This window comes from Leptonychotes weddellii, chromosome 10 (genome assembly GCF_054177405.1).
Source record: "Leptonychotes weddellii isolate Sample4059 chromosome 10, ASM5417740v2, whole genome shotgun sequence".
In the NCBI taxonomy this organism is placed as follows: domain Eukaryota; kingdom Metazoa; phylum Chordata; class Mammalia; order Carnivora; family Phocidae; genus Leptonychotes; species Leptonychotes weddellii.
In genome coordinates this window covers 92,688,486-92,707,539 of record NC_138378.1, presented here as the reverse complement: position 1 = coordinate 92,707,539, position 19,054 = coordinate 92,688,486, and the positions used below count along the sequence as shown (strand labels likewise).

At 36.6% G+C, this 19,054-nt stretch overlaps 1 pseudogene; it reads left to right on the top strand.

Moving 5' to 3' along the window:
• Positions 1-897: 897 nt before the first annotated feature.
• On the top strand, positions 898-8,453 carry LOC102747025 (peptidyl-prolyl cis-trans isomerase H pseudogene; annotated as a pseudogene).
• The last annotated feature ends 10,601 nt before the right edge of the window (positions 8,454-19,054 follow it).

Sequence of the window (19,054 nt, the reverse complement as noted above, 5' to 3'; positions counted from 1 at the left end):
GAACCTGTCACTGCACACGTCACTTTTCACTTTTTTATCTTCTCATATATGCTTTAGTCTCCATGACTAAGATGATTGTGTAGTAAGTACCCAGTTTAATACTATCCCAACTGAGACCTATGACACAGGAAAGAAAACTCCATGTCCTATGGAGTAATTTTCTCAACTGTTATTTCAAGGAGGAAACAGGAGAGCACAGCAAAGGTGTGACATGGTTTCAATCCAGCAAACTGGTTTGACTTTCCTGGAGGCAAAGGCCATCAAGAGTCATGCAGGTTCTCTGACCTCCTCTTTTCCCCTCTTCTTTTGTCATTTATCACAGCAAAAACACACCCATTTTTATCTTGTACCTGCTATCCCTAGGGCTCTTAGTCTGCTTTCCTCACAGAATCCCAGCATTTTTAGCCAAAATTGTTGCATCCTGGGGCAAAGGAACAGAACCCTTAAGCAATGACGATTTTACTCTAAATAAAAATTTGCCATGACAAAGGTTCAGTGGTTGAGTTAGAATCTCAGGGTTGAGGAAGAAAAGAGGAGAGGCTTTTAAAAAATATTAACAAGGGGGTTAAAGTAGTGAAGTTTATCTTCAAAGACAGGCTTGGGTCTAATTTGTTTCCTTTATTAATTATATGACCTTTGAAAAGTCTCAACCTTCTTATGTTTCAGCTTTCTTGCCTATAAATAAGGGGAAGAGACTGACTTCTCTTACAGTTCTATTTTTCTTTGATCCTATGGACATAAAGCAGCATAACATGGAGAAGAGCTGACCAGAAAAAGTATAGAAGAGTAACTTGAAGTATAAAGTAGAATGAAATGCTCAGTCTGGAAGGAAGGAAGGAAAGGGAGAAGGAAGGAAGGAAGGAGAAGGAAAAGAATAAAGAATGAGAGAAGAAAAAGATGGGGTACAAAGGTAAAGTATAAGAACATACAGGTACATACAAGGAGAGAAAGGTGGGAACTGTGGCGAACTGGAGAGTTCATGGCCCCTTACAAAAAGTAGCTACTATTCATCTCTATCCAACTGCTGGTGTGGGAAATACAGATCTAATGGTGCCAGGTTTTAGAATTTTTCCAAAAAGCCATAAATTTGGATTCTTATCTGACAACTCCTAATTTTTAAATGTGGACAAACTAGTTCAATTTTTAAAGAACAGTATGCAAAACAAACACAATATATAATAATTTTTAAGTAAAAACTATTGCAAAATAATGCATTAACAACAAAATATCAAGAATTGCTTTTTTATACATTTTAAACAGCTTTATTGAAGTATAATTTACATACCATAAAACTTATCTCTTTATTTATAATTTTTTAAATTTTAATTCCAGTATAGTCAACATATTAGTTATATTAGTTTCAGCTGTACAATATAGTGATTCAACAATTCTATACATTACTCAGTGCTCATCCCAATAAGTGTACTCTTAATCCTCTTCACCTATTTCACCCATCCCCCCACCCGACCCCTCTGGGAACCATCCATTTGTTCTCTCTAGTTAAGAGGCTGTTTTTTGGTTTGTCTCTCTTTTTCCTTTGTCCATTTGTTTTGTTTCTCAAATTCCATACATGAGTGAAATCATGTGGTATTTGTCTTTCTCTGGCTGACTTATTTCGCTTAGCATTATACCTTCTAGGTCCATCCATGTTCTTGCAAATGGCAAGATTTCATTCTTTTTTATGCTGAGTAATATTCCATTGTGTATATCTACCACGTCTTCTTTCTCCATTCCTCTATGGATGGATACGTGGGTTGCTTCCATAATTTGACTATTGAAAATAATGCTGCAACGAACATAGGGGTGCCTATATCTTTTTGAATTCGTGTTTTTGTATTCTTTGGATAAAAACCCAGTAGTGGAATTACTGGATCATATAGTAATACTATTTTTAATTTTTTGAGGAACGTCCATACTGTTTTCCACATTGACTGTGCCAGAAACTATCAAAAATTTCAATAAAGACAGGCTCTGACCCTGCATTTGCACAATTCACATCCCTGGCCTCACCCCAATCCTGGCTCTGTACCTTTGATAGCCTCTGGGTTAAAGACTTACAACAGGGAGCCCGGTATCGCCATAAATGCAAATAGAAAAGAGGAAAAAAAGCAGGATTGGGAGTGGAGATAATGAATTCAACAGCAGGCATTTTATCTGAGGTGCTATGTGGGCATCTAGATGAAGGAGACTCTAAGCATTTGAGAATAAGGAAGTGATATCAGCAAGTGGAAAAATTAATACTTGGTGTCTGTTATATGCTGGACAGTCTACATATATTACCTCATCTACCAACAGTTGTCAAGATGACTCTTTAATTATGAGGTTTAATCTCCATTTAAGATATTTTTTAATGGATATTAAGGTCACAGCCCCAAGATCATACAAGTAGCCAATAACACAAATGAGCCTGTCTGAATTCCAGATCTGTCTGACGCCAAAACCCATCCTTGCCAACAAATTGTGCTGCCACGAGAAAGGCACATACAATTGCATGTCATCAATAAACCTTGAGATTGGATGAGATTGCCAGAGAGCGTAAATGACCCTTGCTGTTCATCAAGGCTGTGTTAGTACCCTAGTGACCCTCTCAGGGATGGGGGGGCCTTCCCTCTTGCTACTTTCAGGACTGGAGCTGTTCTTTGGACTGGAGCCTTTCCATCCACTAAGAAATTTCCCCTGCAGCCTTCTGGTTTGCAAGTATTATAGCCTCTGAATTCTAAGCTCTACTCACATGTAAAGACCCCTGGCTCTCTTCCATATTTACTCACACCACTGCAGCTTTGTTAAAAACTACAACCTGTTTCCACACTCTTTGGAACCTTGTGACTTGACCACCAGTTTCTCTTAGGACTTGCATATGAGTCCCTACATTTTGGCAACATTTAGTTTCAGGTCATAACTCTTACCAAATGTTCTGTTAATCAGGGCAAACCTAGCCATGTCTCAAGATAGGACATCCCCAAATTTCTGGTTCAGCCTTACTTCCCTAGCATTTCTTACATAGGTGATTGACTAAAGAAATGAATTGTTTGTTTCTCAAATAAGTTTTATATCTTCCTTCTCCACTCATTTCTTACAGCCATGTCTTTCCCTTAGACCATCATATTCCCTCCACTACTCCAGTATGAATCTTATCCATACTTCTAAGAGTAGCTTATATTTTACTGCCTCGCAAAATGTTCTTTCACCAGCCCAGTCTGAATCAATCACTCTATCTATGAACTATGACAGTGTTGATTCATTGGACACTCATGTGCCATTTTTAATCAACAACACATCAATCATATCTACCTAACTAGAAGGAAAGGGGCCAATGTTTTATGCTTTGTACTTTGTACAAAACTTCACACACATTGTAGGGGCTCTGATAAATAGCCACTGAATGATGTGTTTCTAAAGCATGGAAACCTGAAGTTTTAGTCCCGTATATTCCTGACTGCCCTTAATTTCTCTCACTGGCCTCTTATTTCTAAAATAGGGATAGCATTATATGAAATTCCAGGGGTATTATGAAGAAGAATATAATGAGGATATTTTAAAAATATCTACTGATATATTTTCCTTTTTGATCTCTTTCCTAGCAATCCTTAATCATTTTCTGCCCCAGTTAGGAGAGGGCAAATCCACCTAAGAAAATAGAAGGATCTGACTGAAAGAAGTCCCAATGAGATAAGAGGAGAAAGAATAAAGCCCTTCTGACCAAGGGAAAAGAAACCAAATAGAGAGAGAAAGGGAAAAGAGCTTATTCACGAGTGTCCTCCCATCTCCTGCTTTGTTCCCAAAGTACCCTCAGCACCAGGGCCAAATCTAAGGAAAAGTGGTAGGAAGAGCCCAAAAATGCCAGAGAAACCAAAAGCAGATTTGTGCCATCATTCCCATCTGGGACTCTAGAAGGAGACCACCTTGAAGAAGGCCGTGCATTAATATAAAGCAAATATAGCAGAGTCGGGATGCTGTGTTTTGGCCTATGTCAGGTATGGAGAGGGTGCAGAACTCCCAGCAGGTCCCAGAGAAGATGTAAAGAGTAGCTGAGGGTTCCAGCTGGTGAGCTCACTAATAAGATTCTTGCAGGAAGAAGACAAGGGATTCTGTAATAGAATATTTATAGGAGAGACCATCTAAGAAAATGAGCAAATTGGAGTCTCAGCCAGAATCAAAGAAAGTACTACCAGCAAGACCTGAAGACAAGAAAGGGTCCACCATTGCATCTTGACCGTGCCAAAGAAAAAAACCAAGAATCACACCAGACATGGACCATCATGAGCAATGAAAGAGAGCAATCACACCAACTTTGTTGTCCAGAGACCATTAAGATACACAAATCAGGTGCCTGGGTGACTCAGATGGTTAAGCATCTGCCTTCAGCTCAGGTCATGATCCCAGGGCCCTGGGATCGAGACCCATGTCTGGCTCCTGGCTCAGAGGGGAGCCTGCTTCTCCCTCTGCCTCTGCCTCTCCCCTGCTCATGCTCTCTCTTTCTCTGTATCTCTCTGTCTCAAGTGAATAAATAAAATCTCTAAAAAAAAAAAAAAAAGATAAACACCTCAATGGAAGAACAACAAATGTGCATGGGGCTCTCATTTAACACCATGTGGGAATTGGTTCTTCTCCATTTCCCAAGATAAGAACAGAAAAGTCTTGAACTATTTGTCAATCTCCTCTAAAAAATTAGTTTTGACTAGGGAATAATGGAATTACTTTAATTGACAAATTAAGTTTCCCTCTCCCTTTGTGAGATGAAGGGCTTGAGGGCAAATGAGAACAGTGATAACATAAAGAAAGATAGATAGTTTTCTTTACACATTTGAATTATGATGGGCCCGTCTTGACATATATCTCCCCTCACAATAAATTTACAATGAATATTTTGTATTAACTTAAGAAAGCAACTTATGCTACAAAACTAAGGACAGTGCATCACTAGACGTGCTTTAATCACTTATTTTCCTGACTGCCTTAAAGTAGGTTAAGAAAAAAATCTTCCCCAAGTAAGAAAAGAAGAAAAATCATTATGACACAAGACTTAACTGAAATTCTGCCCTATTAGATTTTGCTAAGAAGAGATAAGTGCCAGACGAGGGGATTTCAGGGATGAGTTCTTATATTTGCAAACTGGTATAATGAAAATTACCTAGGCAGTACCATGAATTTAAATGAACTGTGTGATTTTTTTTCTTAAGTTTTAATATAAAATAATTGTTCATTTCTTCCAAGAAATAGTTAAGGTTGCTGATTCTTTTGCATAAATCAATATGCTCTGAACAATAAAGCTAATAGCCCAGTAAAGCCACCCAGGCGTCCCTAAAATGTAGCTATGTAGCTGTTTCCAGGGCTTTATTCCAGGGGCTAAACAGCAGTTTCTATTTCTAGTCAACTGCTGTCTTTATCAAATTACTTCCTTGACTCAGGGACAGCTTTTTAAGACATCTTCTAAGGAAAAACTTTAATTTCTCATCTTTGTTCTTTAAGAATATAGTTTTTAAAGTAGTAGGATTGACTACTGTTATATTTTTGAGGGTTTTTGATAATATTAAAAACAATTATGTATGTGTAAAACTAGTACAAAACATAGTGACTTTGTTATTCATCATAGTAACATGCATGGTCTTAATAATTTCACTAAGAAAATGTTATCATATTTCATAGTTATCTAAGGTGTTAAGTTCTTTTTTTTTTAAGATTTTATTTATTTATTTACTTGACAGAGAGAGACATAGCAAGAGAGGGAACACAAGCAGGGGGAGTGAGAGAGGGAGAAGCAGGGAGCCTGATGCAGGGCTGGATCCCAGGACCCTGGGATCATGACCTGAGCCAACGGCAGACACTTAAAAACTGAGCCACCCAGGCGCCCCTAAAGTGTTAAGTTCTAATATAAGCAAACAAAAGTATTTTAGTCCAATGACAAATAATTTGTTTTTAACCTTGTGTTCTTAGTTATGTAGCCTTTCCAAAAAAGAGATCCAAAGAAACAAATATAAGAAAGCACAATCAAAGAAAAAGCTTCTACTGAGAATGGGGTTAACAGTCTCAGAATTTTAGATTATTATGTTAAATATATCTTATTAGATATAAGATGGTAATGCTAATAGATGTTCACCCCTCAGCTTTCTCTGTGCAACAAAATCACAAAATGTGTTCTTAATGAATAAAGCACACTGGTTATGTTTATCTGACATGAAAATGGCTTAAAACATTACATGGAGGGGCGCCTGGGTGGCTCAGTCGTTAAGTAACTGCCTTTGGCTCAGGTCGTGATCCCAGGGTCCTGGGATGGAGCCCCACATCGGGCTCCCTGCTCTGCAGGAAGCCTGCTTCTCCCTCTCCCACTCCCCCTGCTTGTGTTCCCTCTCTAGCTGTGTCTCTCTCTTGTCAAATAAATAAATAAAATCTTTTAAAAAAACTATTATGTGGAAAGTTTTAACTAATAATCCAAAAACACTTTAATCAAAAAAATATTTATATCTAATTAAAGTACATTGTTGCTTATTCTTATTGTAACTCTTTAAAAAGTTAGAACAAATTGATCATTATGAATTCTGATGCTACAGTAATGTAATGTCCTATAAAATTTAAAACAGATTTGTTTTCTGTTCTGTATATAAGCAAAATGAATTAGATGAACTCCATGATTCCCAAGATTATCTGCTGGTTTACCTAAGATTTTCATGCTAGAATTCAGTCATAAGGCATATCATTTATCTCAAAAATTTCTTAAAATACAGAGCAATTGTGGCAGACACACAGATTGTATGAGCTCAGAGTAACCTGAGACTGGAACTGTCCCTCTGGCATTTTCCCATTCTAAATATGGAGTGGCTTGATAATCCCTTTGGTTTCTAAATTGACTGAGGATGGTCTGAAAGAGAACTGATTTCATTCCTACCCTCTGGTATAGCCTCAGAGCAGTCCCTTAGGGAGAGAGAGCATCAGTCCAAACCCAGACCCCAGGACATTCTGATCCATCTCCAAATCTGTCTAGGAATCCCAAGACACTTACAGGGAAGTTACCAAAGCCCAGCTCCAACAGGGTATGACTATTTTTTAACAATTTAAGAAGGGGGGGCGCCTGGGTGGCTCAGTTGGTTGGGCGACTGCCTTCGGCTCAGGTCATGATCCTGGAGTCCCTGGATCGAGTCCCGCATCGGGCTCCCTGATCGGCGAGGAGCCTGCTTCTCCCTCTGACCCTCCCCCTGTCATGTACTCTCTCTCTCTCATTCTTGCTCTCTCAAATAAATAAATAAAATCTTTAAAAAAAAAAAAAACAATTTAAGAAGGGGTATATGTGTTTGTACACATATACATACACACATACATACAACTTAATGATAAGTTGTCCACTCTGAGTATTCAATTTTTTATTTGTAGAATGAAAGGAACACACTAATGATCTCTAACCCTTTGCCGGTTTAAAAATTCTATGATTCCTCAAATTAGATCCCTTTCTCCCCATCTCCCTTTAAAATGGTGATGGATGAGACATAAAATTTTTCAGTAAGAAGAGAGTACTAAAAGTTTGCGTAAAAAGCTAAAAATCTAAAAGGTGTATTATAAAGAAAAAAGTTTATATTAGGCATAGAGTTTAAAGGAATAAATAACATTAGTTGTTAAAATGGAAAAAAACCATTGTGAACGCAAGGCCTTAGGGACAATTTTTTTTTGCATTTCTGTCATTAAAAGTAACCCAACTCAAAATGTTTGCTCATCAACATTCATGCACACCTCCTTGAAGCAAAAAGACAAGGAAACTTGGAAGATAACCAATTCCAAGTAAACTCTCATGAAGGAAATGCAACACCTTGTTGTGGTTAAAAAGCAGGAACATTTTCAAAACATATGTGATATTGGGTGACTAAAGAGACATCAGCTGAGAATTTTAGGCAGTTCTGCACTGGAGAATTCAGAAAAGATGGGGTTCCGATAGGATACAAAGGGAGCACCTTCCACAGGGTCATAAAGGATTTCATGATTCAGGGTGGGGATTTTGTTAATGGAGATGGTACTGGAGTTGCCAGTATTTACCGGAGGACATTTGCAGATGAAAAATTTTAAACTAAGACACTCAGCTCCAGGCCTGCTTTCCATGGCAAACAGTGGTCCCAGTACAAATGGGCTCCCATGACAAACAGGCTCCCAGTTCTTCATCACCTGCTCTAAATGTGATTGGCTGGATGGGAAGCACATAGTGTTTGGAAAAATCACTGATGGACTTCTAGTGATGCAAAAGATGGAGAATGTTCTCACAGGCCCCAACAATAAGCCCAAGCTGCCTGTGGTGATCTCACAGTGTGGGGAGATGTAGTCCAGAGCAAGACTGATCAGGCCTTCTCTTGCTCTGGGTGACGATCTTGAGTAAAATAATCCAGATTGGCCCCTGTGTTTGCTTCCCTGCCTGCTTCAGCCCTTTTTGATCAAGAGACCTTGGAAATGTCACAGATTCAGAACCCAAGATTTTCTGTTTAAGTTTGCAATTGTAAATAAAGATTTGTTTTGTTTTGGAGAAAAAAAAAAAAAGAGGGCACGTACCGAATGGAGCACTGGGTATTATACGTAAACAATGAATCATGGAACACTACATCAAAAACTAATGATGTAATGTATGGTGATTAACATAACATAATAAAACAAAAAAATAATAATAAATAAATAAATAAAAATAAAGCAACATCTTACCGTAACTATCATTGGCTAATCTGCAACCATCCAAAAGTGAAGAATAGTCAATTGACCAAACCGAATAATTAAATGTCCATTATGTTATTTTTTTTTAAGAAAATTAACATAAAACTACACAAGAAAAGTGATCCTAGCAGAATAGAATCACTTTGTATTAATTCTAATACTAAGCGATATGTTAATATATGTGAGTATTCTGTTTATTAATTATATAATACATGCAGATGTACTGTTCTCATCCTGTGTAAACAGGGTAGATACAAGGAATTGGAGTAAGTCATACTGCCCCATTAATGGCAGAAACTACTCCAAGAGCAAGAAAGATTCACCACTAGTGGGCATTTCCAATAACCAGGTAAAGAGTTGATCCAAAGTTACTCAATATTGCTGGTCATGTACAGCATAGCAACTGTGTTCCAAGATGATAAATTAGCCAAATATCCTAAAAAAGAGATGTTTTTATGCAAGCTTCATCCCTTGTCCCCTGGGAGATGAAAACTTGATGGCCTTACTAATTAAAATAAGGCGTTAATATATGTATTAAGTATAATTTTCCAGTAATACTTACAAAGGAGGTCAAAATATAACAATTTCAGAACAATGTATATAACATTGTCTACATGGAACTTAAAGAACATAATACCATTTGGAGAAAAACATCAAGTTCCAAACAACTAGAGCCTACAAAAAAGGGATATATTGAGTTTTTTTAAGCCCCATTGATATAGCAGCTACATTCCTATTAAAAAAGGGCTGATGGGGCGCCTGGGTGGCTCAGTTGGTTGGGCAGCTGCCTTCAGCTCAGGTCATGATCCTGGAGTCCCGGGATCGAGTCCCGCATCGGGCTCCCTGCTCGGCAGGGAGTCTGCTTCTCCCTCTGACCCTCCTCCCTCTCATGCTCTCTGTCTCTCATTCTCTCTCTCTCAAATAAATAAATAAAATCTTTAAAAAAAAAAAAAAAAAAAAAGGGCTGAGCCCACAGCATGTCATCTCAGATTGGGGAAATTGCAATTGGACTCTAATAGCTAAAAATTCAATATCCCAATAAAAAAGCAGTTGCTTGGTAATTCAAAAACCTATAACCTTGGAAAGTTCAAGGTAGGATTTCTAACCCTAGGAAGGAAGATATGATAATAATAGTATGTTCCAAGCTAATAAAGCAGTAAACTGAACTTCATAGAATCAATACCTCTGTAATTCATTTAATAAGTCTTATAAGAATTTTGGCAATGTTTGTGCCTTTTTCCTGATCTTTAAGGTATTCAAAGCTGTTTTTAAAATATGACCTTTAAGCTCTTAATTTTAGATAGGAGAATTTGATTAAATAGTTTTGTAATCCATGTTTTTGTCTCTGTAAAATTTTAACTTGATAAAGGTATAAGTTTTAATGTGTATATAATGTCTAAAAGTTTAGAGCTGTGTAGTCCAATATGATACCCACTAGCTACATGTGCTATTTAAATGTAAACAAATTAAAATTAAATACAATTAAAAATTCAGTTGTTTGATCACACTAGCCACATTTAAAGTGCTCAGTAGCCGTAGGGCTGATGGCTAGCATATCTGACAGCACAGATATTGAAGTATTAGTTTATTTTTAGATGTGTTACTTCGGATATGGACTGACCAACTATATTTATATAAGAGGCTCAAAAATACAGTGGTTCACTCAGCTCAGTCAAGCAAGAAGTTCCTTTCTTTCTTATCTAACAATCTAGAATTGGTGGGTGGTCCCAGCATAGGATTGGTAGGTAGAAAGGCAAGTTTAGCCCATGAGGTCTCCAAAAACCCAAGTCCTTCTTTCCTATTTTGTTGTCCCTTAGGGTGCTACCCTATTCTGCAGGACTGGAACCGCACGTCTTTATCTGCATGTTCCAGTGTCAGAAGAGGAAGAAGAGAAAATGAAGGGTAAGATAATTCTTTTACAGAGAATTTGACAGAATGTTGCACACATTACTTCCATTCACACTTTGTAGCCCACATCTGGTTATTATGGAGGCTGGAAAGGTGGTCAAGTTGTGTGGCTATATGCCCGTCTACAGCTTGGGCCACGGCAGTGTTATTTCTAAAAAAGATAGGAGAATGGTTATTGGAGAACCACTCTTCCACAAGGGAATACTGTTTAATGGATTTATGGTGGGGAGGGGGGCATGTGGAGATTAAACAACATTTAAACAGTAGAAGATGTTCTCCTCACTCAACAGTCTGTAGGAAGTAAAACTCCAATCAATAGCCATTCCACTGGTTATATAAATTCTACTACTAATACATTTTGTTCTAGATGAAGTAATGTAAACCAGTAATAGAAAACTTACAGTTTCATTTAAAAACTCACTAAAAAGAAAGTTTTACTGTCTTGGCTATTATAAAATAAATATTAGCATTCACTTTTAATTCAATTTCTTTATAGGGAAAAAATTCTTTAAAGAATGATGCTACCTATAAAATCTGTAAAACAATGTACTCAAATCAACAATGCATAATTATTAGGTCATAGAACACTCCAGCCAAAAACAATAGTTAAACTACATATATAAATAAATTTAACAATATGACAGGCATGTTTTATAGATTAAACTTAAGTTAAAAAGTAAATGTTTTTAATATTTGATTTTGTGCATGAACTAAAAAAGGACATTATTAAAATACACTGAAATAAAATTCACTCTTCTTTAATAAAAGATGATTTGCTTTTGAGCTTCCATCCTAATCATTTTTAACCTGCCAATGAAAGTGGTATTATATAATAGTGGTTTATATACTTACCTTCCAATTGTGGAAAATTGCTTCTTAAAACCACATATACTGTATATTAAACATTTAAATTATATATTTTAGGCAATAGAAATTAGCAAAAGGACAGTAAAAATTACAAGATCACCACCATCTTTCAAATTGCATCTAAAAATTCAAAAATGTGCTTCATAATTGTTGACAGTAATTTCTTCTGATATGCTTTTGCTCAAATGAAAATGTATGAAGAACTTTAAGAACAAATTTCAACTGTGGGCTGAAAACATTTCAAAAATCAAAACTGATTAATTTTGCATCAATAATAAAAGTTTCTCAGACCAGTAATTCCCATGTGGTGCTAAATTATCTTGATCAGAGACCCCTAATACTGGCAAGTCAATGTTTATGTTAGTCAACAGCATCTGTAAGACAATTGTGTGCATTTCATTACCTATTAAAGTGACCTTAAATAATATGTTAAATGTACTATTTGTAAAGCAAATTAATTCTATCCTAATTTCTTCATCATTGGATTTAAGCAGGCAGTTTGAGAAATCAGTTTCAATAGCAATCAAATATTTTCCCTTCTTACTTCCTCTTACCAACATCTAAGAGGAAAGAGTACAAGATGAGGGTAGAATCCTCTCAAGCATCCTCATCCTTTCCTTCTTCATTGTCTATTATTAGTTTTTGAATATTTTCCCTTCCGAACCATATGGCCCATTTACATGCACATTTCTAATCTGTTAGGATTAACACCAACAATTTCCAACCCATTCACGAAATAACATAAAGCAAGGAAGAGTGACATTTTATAATGATTATTTTGTATCTGTTCTACAGCTTATTTAAGAAAAAGAAAATACTTCACTCCTTATTCCACAATATGAGTCATCAGATATCTTGCAAAATCCTTAGAGTATAGAATACTTTAAAAAGCTGGATTCGGGGGGTGGGGGGGAAAGCAGAAAAAAATCTCTAAAACTGCACAAAAGAACTGACAAGAAATTGAAAGCAATCCTCAGAGGCCAGAAATGACAAGCAGAATCCAGAGAGAGAACAAAATGCTTATGTCGGTACCTGTCATGGGAACATCTGCTGATCCCAAGTGGCCTACATCTTCATGCTTACCAGGCTGTGTGACTAAAGAACAGGGATAAACCTAGGGACTAAACCAAAAGGGAAGTTGGATTAGACTCTCATAAAAAAAAATAAATCACTGAGAGCTGATATCTTAGTGAAAGAATGAACTGAAATTTTTTAAAAGACTCCATACTGCACAAGGAGAAGATAAAGATACTTGCCTATTTTATTTCTGTTAGCTCTGGGATGAGAAGGAATGATCATCTCTTCTGAAAATTCTTTTTTTTTTTTTTTTAAATCATGAGAGACAGAGCGAGAGAGAAAGGCAGAGGGAGAAGCAAGCTCCCAAGGAGCAGGGAGCCCGATGCGGGACCCGATCCCAGGACCCTGAGATCATGACCTGAGCCGAAGGCAGACGCTTAACCATCTGAGCCACCCAGGCGCCCTCTTCTGAAAATTCTTAACCAGAAGCCTAATCTCAATTGGAATGGAGCTGAGATCATATTACTTGCTTCTGAGGCTCCCCAGAAGCCTTAGCTAATAATTTAAAGTAGTCATGAATTAGTAGTATGCCTTAACACCAAGCAGAGGCAAACTCAAGTACTCTAGAAGAGAACGCCTTAAAACCAAAACTTGAAAGAATTTTCACAAACTCCCACAGAACATGAACTCACAGTCAAAAAAATTGAAAACACACAAGGAATCAACCCACTATGAGCAAAAATCAGTAGAAATAACACATAAAATCAGATCCACTTAGATGGCAGATATTAGAATTATCGAGTAAAGATTTACATATACATGTTTACTCTATTTAAAGATTTAAGAGAACTGACATAGAACATATATCTAGAAGGGATTTTAAATTTTTAAAATTTCTAGAAATCAATATAAAAGACAACCTAGTTTTTTTGTTTTTTTTTTAATGTCCAAACATTTTATTTTATTCTTCCCCATTTTTCTTTTTTTTATTATATTCAGTTAGCCAATATATAGTACATCATTAGTTTTTGCTGTAGTGTTTAACAATTTATTAGTCACGTATAACACCCAGGGCTCATCACCACACATGCCCTCATTAATACCCATCACCCGGTTACCCCATCCCCCCACCGCCCTCCCTTCTGTAACTCTCAGTTTGGTTCCCAGAGTCCAAAGTCTCTCATGGTACAATCTAGCTTTAAAAAAAAAAGAAAGAAAGAAACATAAATGGTCAATGAACACATCAAAAGGTGTTCACCCAGTGAAGTAATAAGTAAAATCAGAGAAAAACTACATTACACATCAAAACACATTGGCAAATTTTCAAAAGTCTGACAATGTCAAATTTGGCAAGTATGTAGAGCAAGAGGAATCTCAATCTCATATATAACTGGTAAGAGAATAAACTAATACATACGCTTTGGAAAAGTCTGGCATTATCTATTAGAATGGAAAATACCCCATATCCAATGTAATTCCATTAATGTATGAATACTCGAGAAAAACTCATGTATACTTGTATGCTATACAATAATGGTAATAGCAGCATTATTCAAAATACAAAAAAAAAAAAAAAAAACCAACAACCCTGGAGACTAAATGCCCATCTGTAGCTGACCAATGGAATGAACAAACTATAACTAGATCCGGGAACACAGATGAATCTCATGGCATAAGCAAAACAAACAAAAAATATGTGCAGTATATATAAAGTCCCAAACAAGAAAACTAAACCATATTATTTAAGGATGCATTTATAAGTGAAAAACCATAAAGAATAATAAGGAAGTGGTTATTATAAAAGTCAGGATAGTAGTTATCTTTGGGGGTAGAAAAATTATGATGAAGAGAAGCAAATGGTATGCTTTGGAGTGCTGATAACGTTCTTAACCAGGGTGGTAGTTATATGGAAGAATTTCTTATCATTTATTAAGCTGTACATATAGTTTCATTTTGCTAATATATTTATGTGGCAAAACAAATTTATAAGTTAATGTAGAAATAGAAATTTAAAACAGAGATTTTGCAGAGATCATTATTATTCACTGATTATTCCATGTGTTCCTTTACATTTTCCAGGCTCCTCTGAAATTTGGTTGTAGTCAATGTGAGTATTTCTGGCTAATGGGCTATTAGCAGAACTCATACATGTCCTTCCAGTCTGAAGCACTTAAAATAGACCTAAATTCTCCATACTCTCTCTTCTCCTGCTGTGGCAAGCCTTGAATCCCCATTTTGAGATAGGAAAGCCACAAAATGTAAGCAAACTAGATTCCTGGATCCCAGTGTGGAAAGGAGCTGTTTTGCAGAAACCACTGGACCCTCAGAGCAATTTGCATGAATGGGAAATAAAGTTCATATTTAAACCTATTAAGAGTTTAACATTTAAATGTTTCTGTAGCATAACCTAACCTAAGACCAACACAAAAGAATTCAGAGCAAATAAGATAAAAATAGAACTAAACATATTAAACAGTATGCTCCCCGAAAAATTTTTTCATGGAAAATGTGAAATAGAGGTAAAGTGACATGGAGAATAAAATGAGAATTACAGCTCCAGAAAATTCTCCACAGAGAAGGAAAGAGGTAAAATTCATAGTGATACTGGCTCTGGATCTTTCCAAATTATTTAAAGAGAGGATTCCTCAAATTCAAGAAACCCTATCATGTCAAGATGAAGAAAAAGAAATCCACACCGAGACATGTCATATGGAACTGCATAACATCAAAGACAAAAAAGAGATCTAAAAAAGTAGCCAAAGAACTAAAATCAAAACACAATAAACAACAAGTGTTGTCCCTTTTATGCTGTTTCTACCACTGGACAAGAAGGAACCCTCGTGTACTATTGGTGAGAATTATGTAAATTGGTGCAGCCATTGTGGAAAACAGTATGGAGGTTCCTCAAAAAATTAGAGATAAAAATACCACATGATCCAGTAATTGCACTACTGGGTATTTACTCAAGGAAAATGAAAACACTAATTCCAAAAGATATATGCACCCATATGCTTATTGCAGCATTATTTACAATAACTAAGTTATTACAAGCAACCCAAGTGTCTATTTATAGATAAATGGATAAAGAAGATACACACACACACACATACACACACACACACACTGGAATATTACTCAGCCGTAAAAAGGGATAAGATCTTGCCATTTGTGACAACATGGATGGACCTAGAGGGTATTATCCTAAATAAAATAAGTCAGACAGAGAAAGACAGATACCACATGATTCCACCTACATGTGGAATCTAAAAAACAAAACAAATGAATAAGCAAACACACAAAAAGCAGAAACCCATACAGAGAACAAACTGACGGTTGCCAGAGGGGAAGGGAGTGGGGGAATTGCCAAAATGGGTGAAGGGGAGTGGAAGCTACAGGCTTCCATTTATGGGATGAGTAAGTCACAGGAATAAAAGACACATATTAGAGAATATAGTCAATGGTACTGCAGCAGTCTATTACTATGACAGACAGTAGCTACACCTGCAGTGAGCATAGCATAACATACAGACCTATCCAGTCACTAAGTCATACACTGGAAACTAATGTAACATTGTATGTCAAATATACTTCAATTCCTTAAAAAAGTAGCCAAAAAGTCACACTATCCATAAAGGAACAATAATTTAGTCTGTCAGCTGACTTCTACAAGCTACAATGACATCCAAAATGCAGTGGAATAATGTCTTCAATATACTATGAGAAACTAATTGCCAAGGTATAATTCTATACTCAGTGAAACTACCATCAAGAGCAAGGGTAGAATAAAGAAATTTTTCAGACTTTCAAAAATAGAGAATTTATTGCCAAACGATTTTTAGCAGGCCTTTGATCTGTCACAGGTGGGACTGCTAAAGGGAACAACCTGGCAAGGCCTTCAAAAATATCAATCACCTTCCTCTGGACCAATAATCCCATTTCTAGGAAATGTACATCTTAATGGATGGTTAAAGCCAAACTCTGACCCATCTTTGATCCCCTTTCTCACCTCACATCCCATATTCAATCATCTGGAAATTCTTTTGTCTCCACCATCAGAATACTTACAGAAGTGGCCATTTCCCACCATCTTCACTGACCCTACTCTCAAGTAAACCACTTTATATATCATCTGAATTATGGCAATGGCTTCTAAACAGATCTCCACGATCTACCTTACGCTCCCCAGAGACCATTCCCACCATGGCAGTCCCACCGCTCTTTGTAAAACTTACAGTCAACCAGGCCCCTCCTGTTCACAAAACCCTCCAGTGGCTCCCCATTTCACTCAGAGTAAAAACCAAAATGCACATAATGGCCTAATGTGAACTGGTTCCACTCTTTAAAGCTGTTACTACTAATTTCCATGTTGCTCATCTGGCCACACTGTGGTCCCTGCTGTTTCTCAAACACACCAACCACATTCTCCCCCTTAGTCTGCGGGCAGACTGGTATCTTCAGCTGGAATTCTCCTCTCCCAGACAATCACATGGCTAAATCTGTCACTTCCTTAGTCTTGGTTCAAATGCTACTTTCTCAAGGAAGCCTACCCAATATGAAATTGCAAACCCTCACCTACAGCTCCAAATACTTTTTACCCTGCTCCTTTTTTATCCGTAGCACTTAACATCTTGAAAATACCGTATAATTTACCTTTTTATTTTATATATTGTCTATTGTCTCCCCCACCAGAATGTAACCTTAGTTTGTTTCAAGCAGACCCTGGAATAAAGATGTGAATGCAAGTAGTTCCTTTGAAAGGCTTGCCAGAAAGCACAGTGAGGGGTCGGGAAGTGAAAGAGGAAAGAGAAGAAAGCCAATATAGTGTACGATACTGATCAGGCTAATACTGGAGAAACAGGTGCCATCCTACTGGGGACCCTCAGAAAGACCGTGTGGGTGTGCTTCAGAATCATTCCATACTTCACTGGTTGAGGATCACTCCTAGGCACTAACTCTACAGCATTTCTGGATTACCCACATGACCAAGCTTGCTTCTGTGGCTAGAGAACATCCTCTGGCAGATAGATGCAGAAAGACATGAGCATATATGGGCCCTGCCTCTGAGACCTCAAAGATAAACAAAGAGATATGGGCAGGTACCAACAGCTTCACTACCATAGAGAATTTTGTCATCTGTGTATTTGTTTTAATTGATATATCCCAAAGGTCTAGAAAAGACCCTGACATATAGTGGGCACACACAAAAAATCTATGTTGAATGCTGATGAATAAAGGGCCAAAAAGAAATCACACGAATTTAGAAAATACTTACAACTAAACAAAAGAGAAAATTTTTTTTAGCTATTTTTTTTAGAAAATTAGCTAAAATGATTCTTTGAAATAAATGAATAGCTAGAAGTACTTGTATTTCTAAGAAAGGCTAAAAATTAATAATCTAAGCATTCATTTAAGTCCTTAGAAAAAGAACAATATAAGTTCAAAGAAATACAAATAAAGAAGTTAAAGACAAGAACAAAATTTAAATAGACAAGAAAAGTATAAAGAAAACAAAATAAGCCAAAAGTTGGTTTTTAAAAAAGAATACTAAACTGATAATATTAGCAATATTCGTCAAGAAAAAAAGAGAAAATACAAACTAAAATATGATTAAAACAAGAACACAACTGCAGATAGAGAATGAAAAGAACAAAATGACTTTAATCAGTAACTAAGCATCTTCCTACAAAGAAAATACCAGATCTGGATGGCTTTACAGGCAAGTTTCTACCAAATGCTCAAAAAACAAACCATCCCAATTTTGTGCAAACTTCTTCATAGATGACCAAAAAAGAGGTGATGGGAGGGATTAAAGAGACTACTTAATTAGCTATCGCTGCAATAATGTTCAGTATTTTACAAGTGATCGTGTGATGTTGATACAGAAAGAGAAATACAGATCAACAGAAATGAGCAGAGTCCATGAAGAAGTCTGCATCCATATAAACACCATATGTGATGGAGACAGGAACAGGAAGGACCATGCAGTAAATTGTGCTGCAGCAAATGGTTTTTCATATGGGGGGGCAAAAAGTGAAATTGAAGGCTTAGTTACTACCTTAACTATTATTAATTTTTAAAAATTCCTACCTCACAAGTAATTTCAACATACCAATACACAAAACAGCAGTTATGATCTTGGCGTTGGTCCAACATCACATGCAATTGCCAAACTGCAACAAATGAAGGAAAGAAGGAGAAAAGAAAGCCCTGTGCTCCCACAGCTCTCATTACATAGTGAAGGCTCAGCCTTCTCAACTCATTACTGGTAGTAGCTCCATAAAGTTCTGGGTGTTATTATATATGGAAACCTCTGTTGGCTGGACTCTTCCTGACTATAATGATCAAAATAATTGGATCCCACAACAGCATCCTACAGACGGAGTTTTGTCTTAGCCAAATGTATTCTCTGTAGGGATGCAATATATTACATAGACACATCAAAACATATTTATAGTTTTTTACCCTTATTTGAATTAAAACTTAAGTCTATTTGGAATAATATATCAATCAGATTAAATCTATTTTTTAAAAACTCGTATCAGAAGTTATTAAGAAAAATTGCCATATCAAAGTCTGGCTGTAG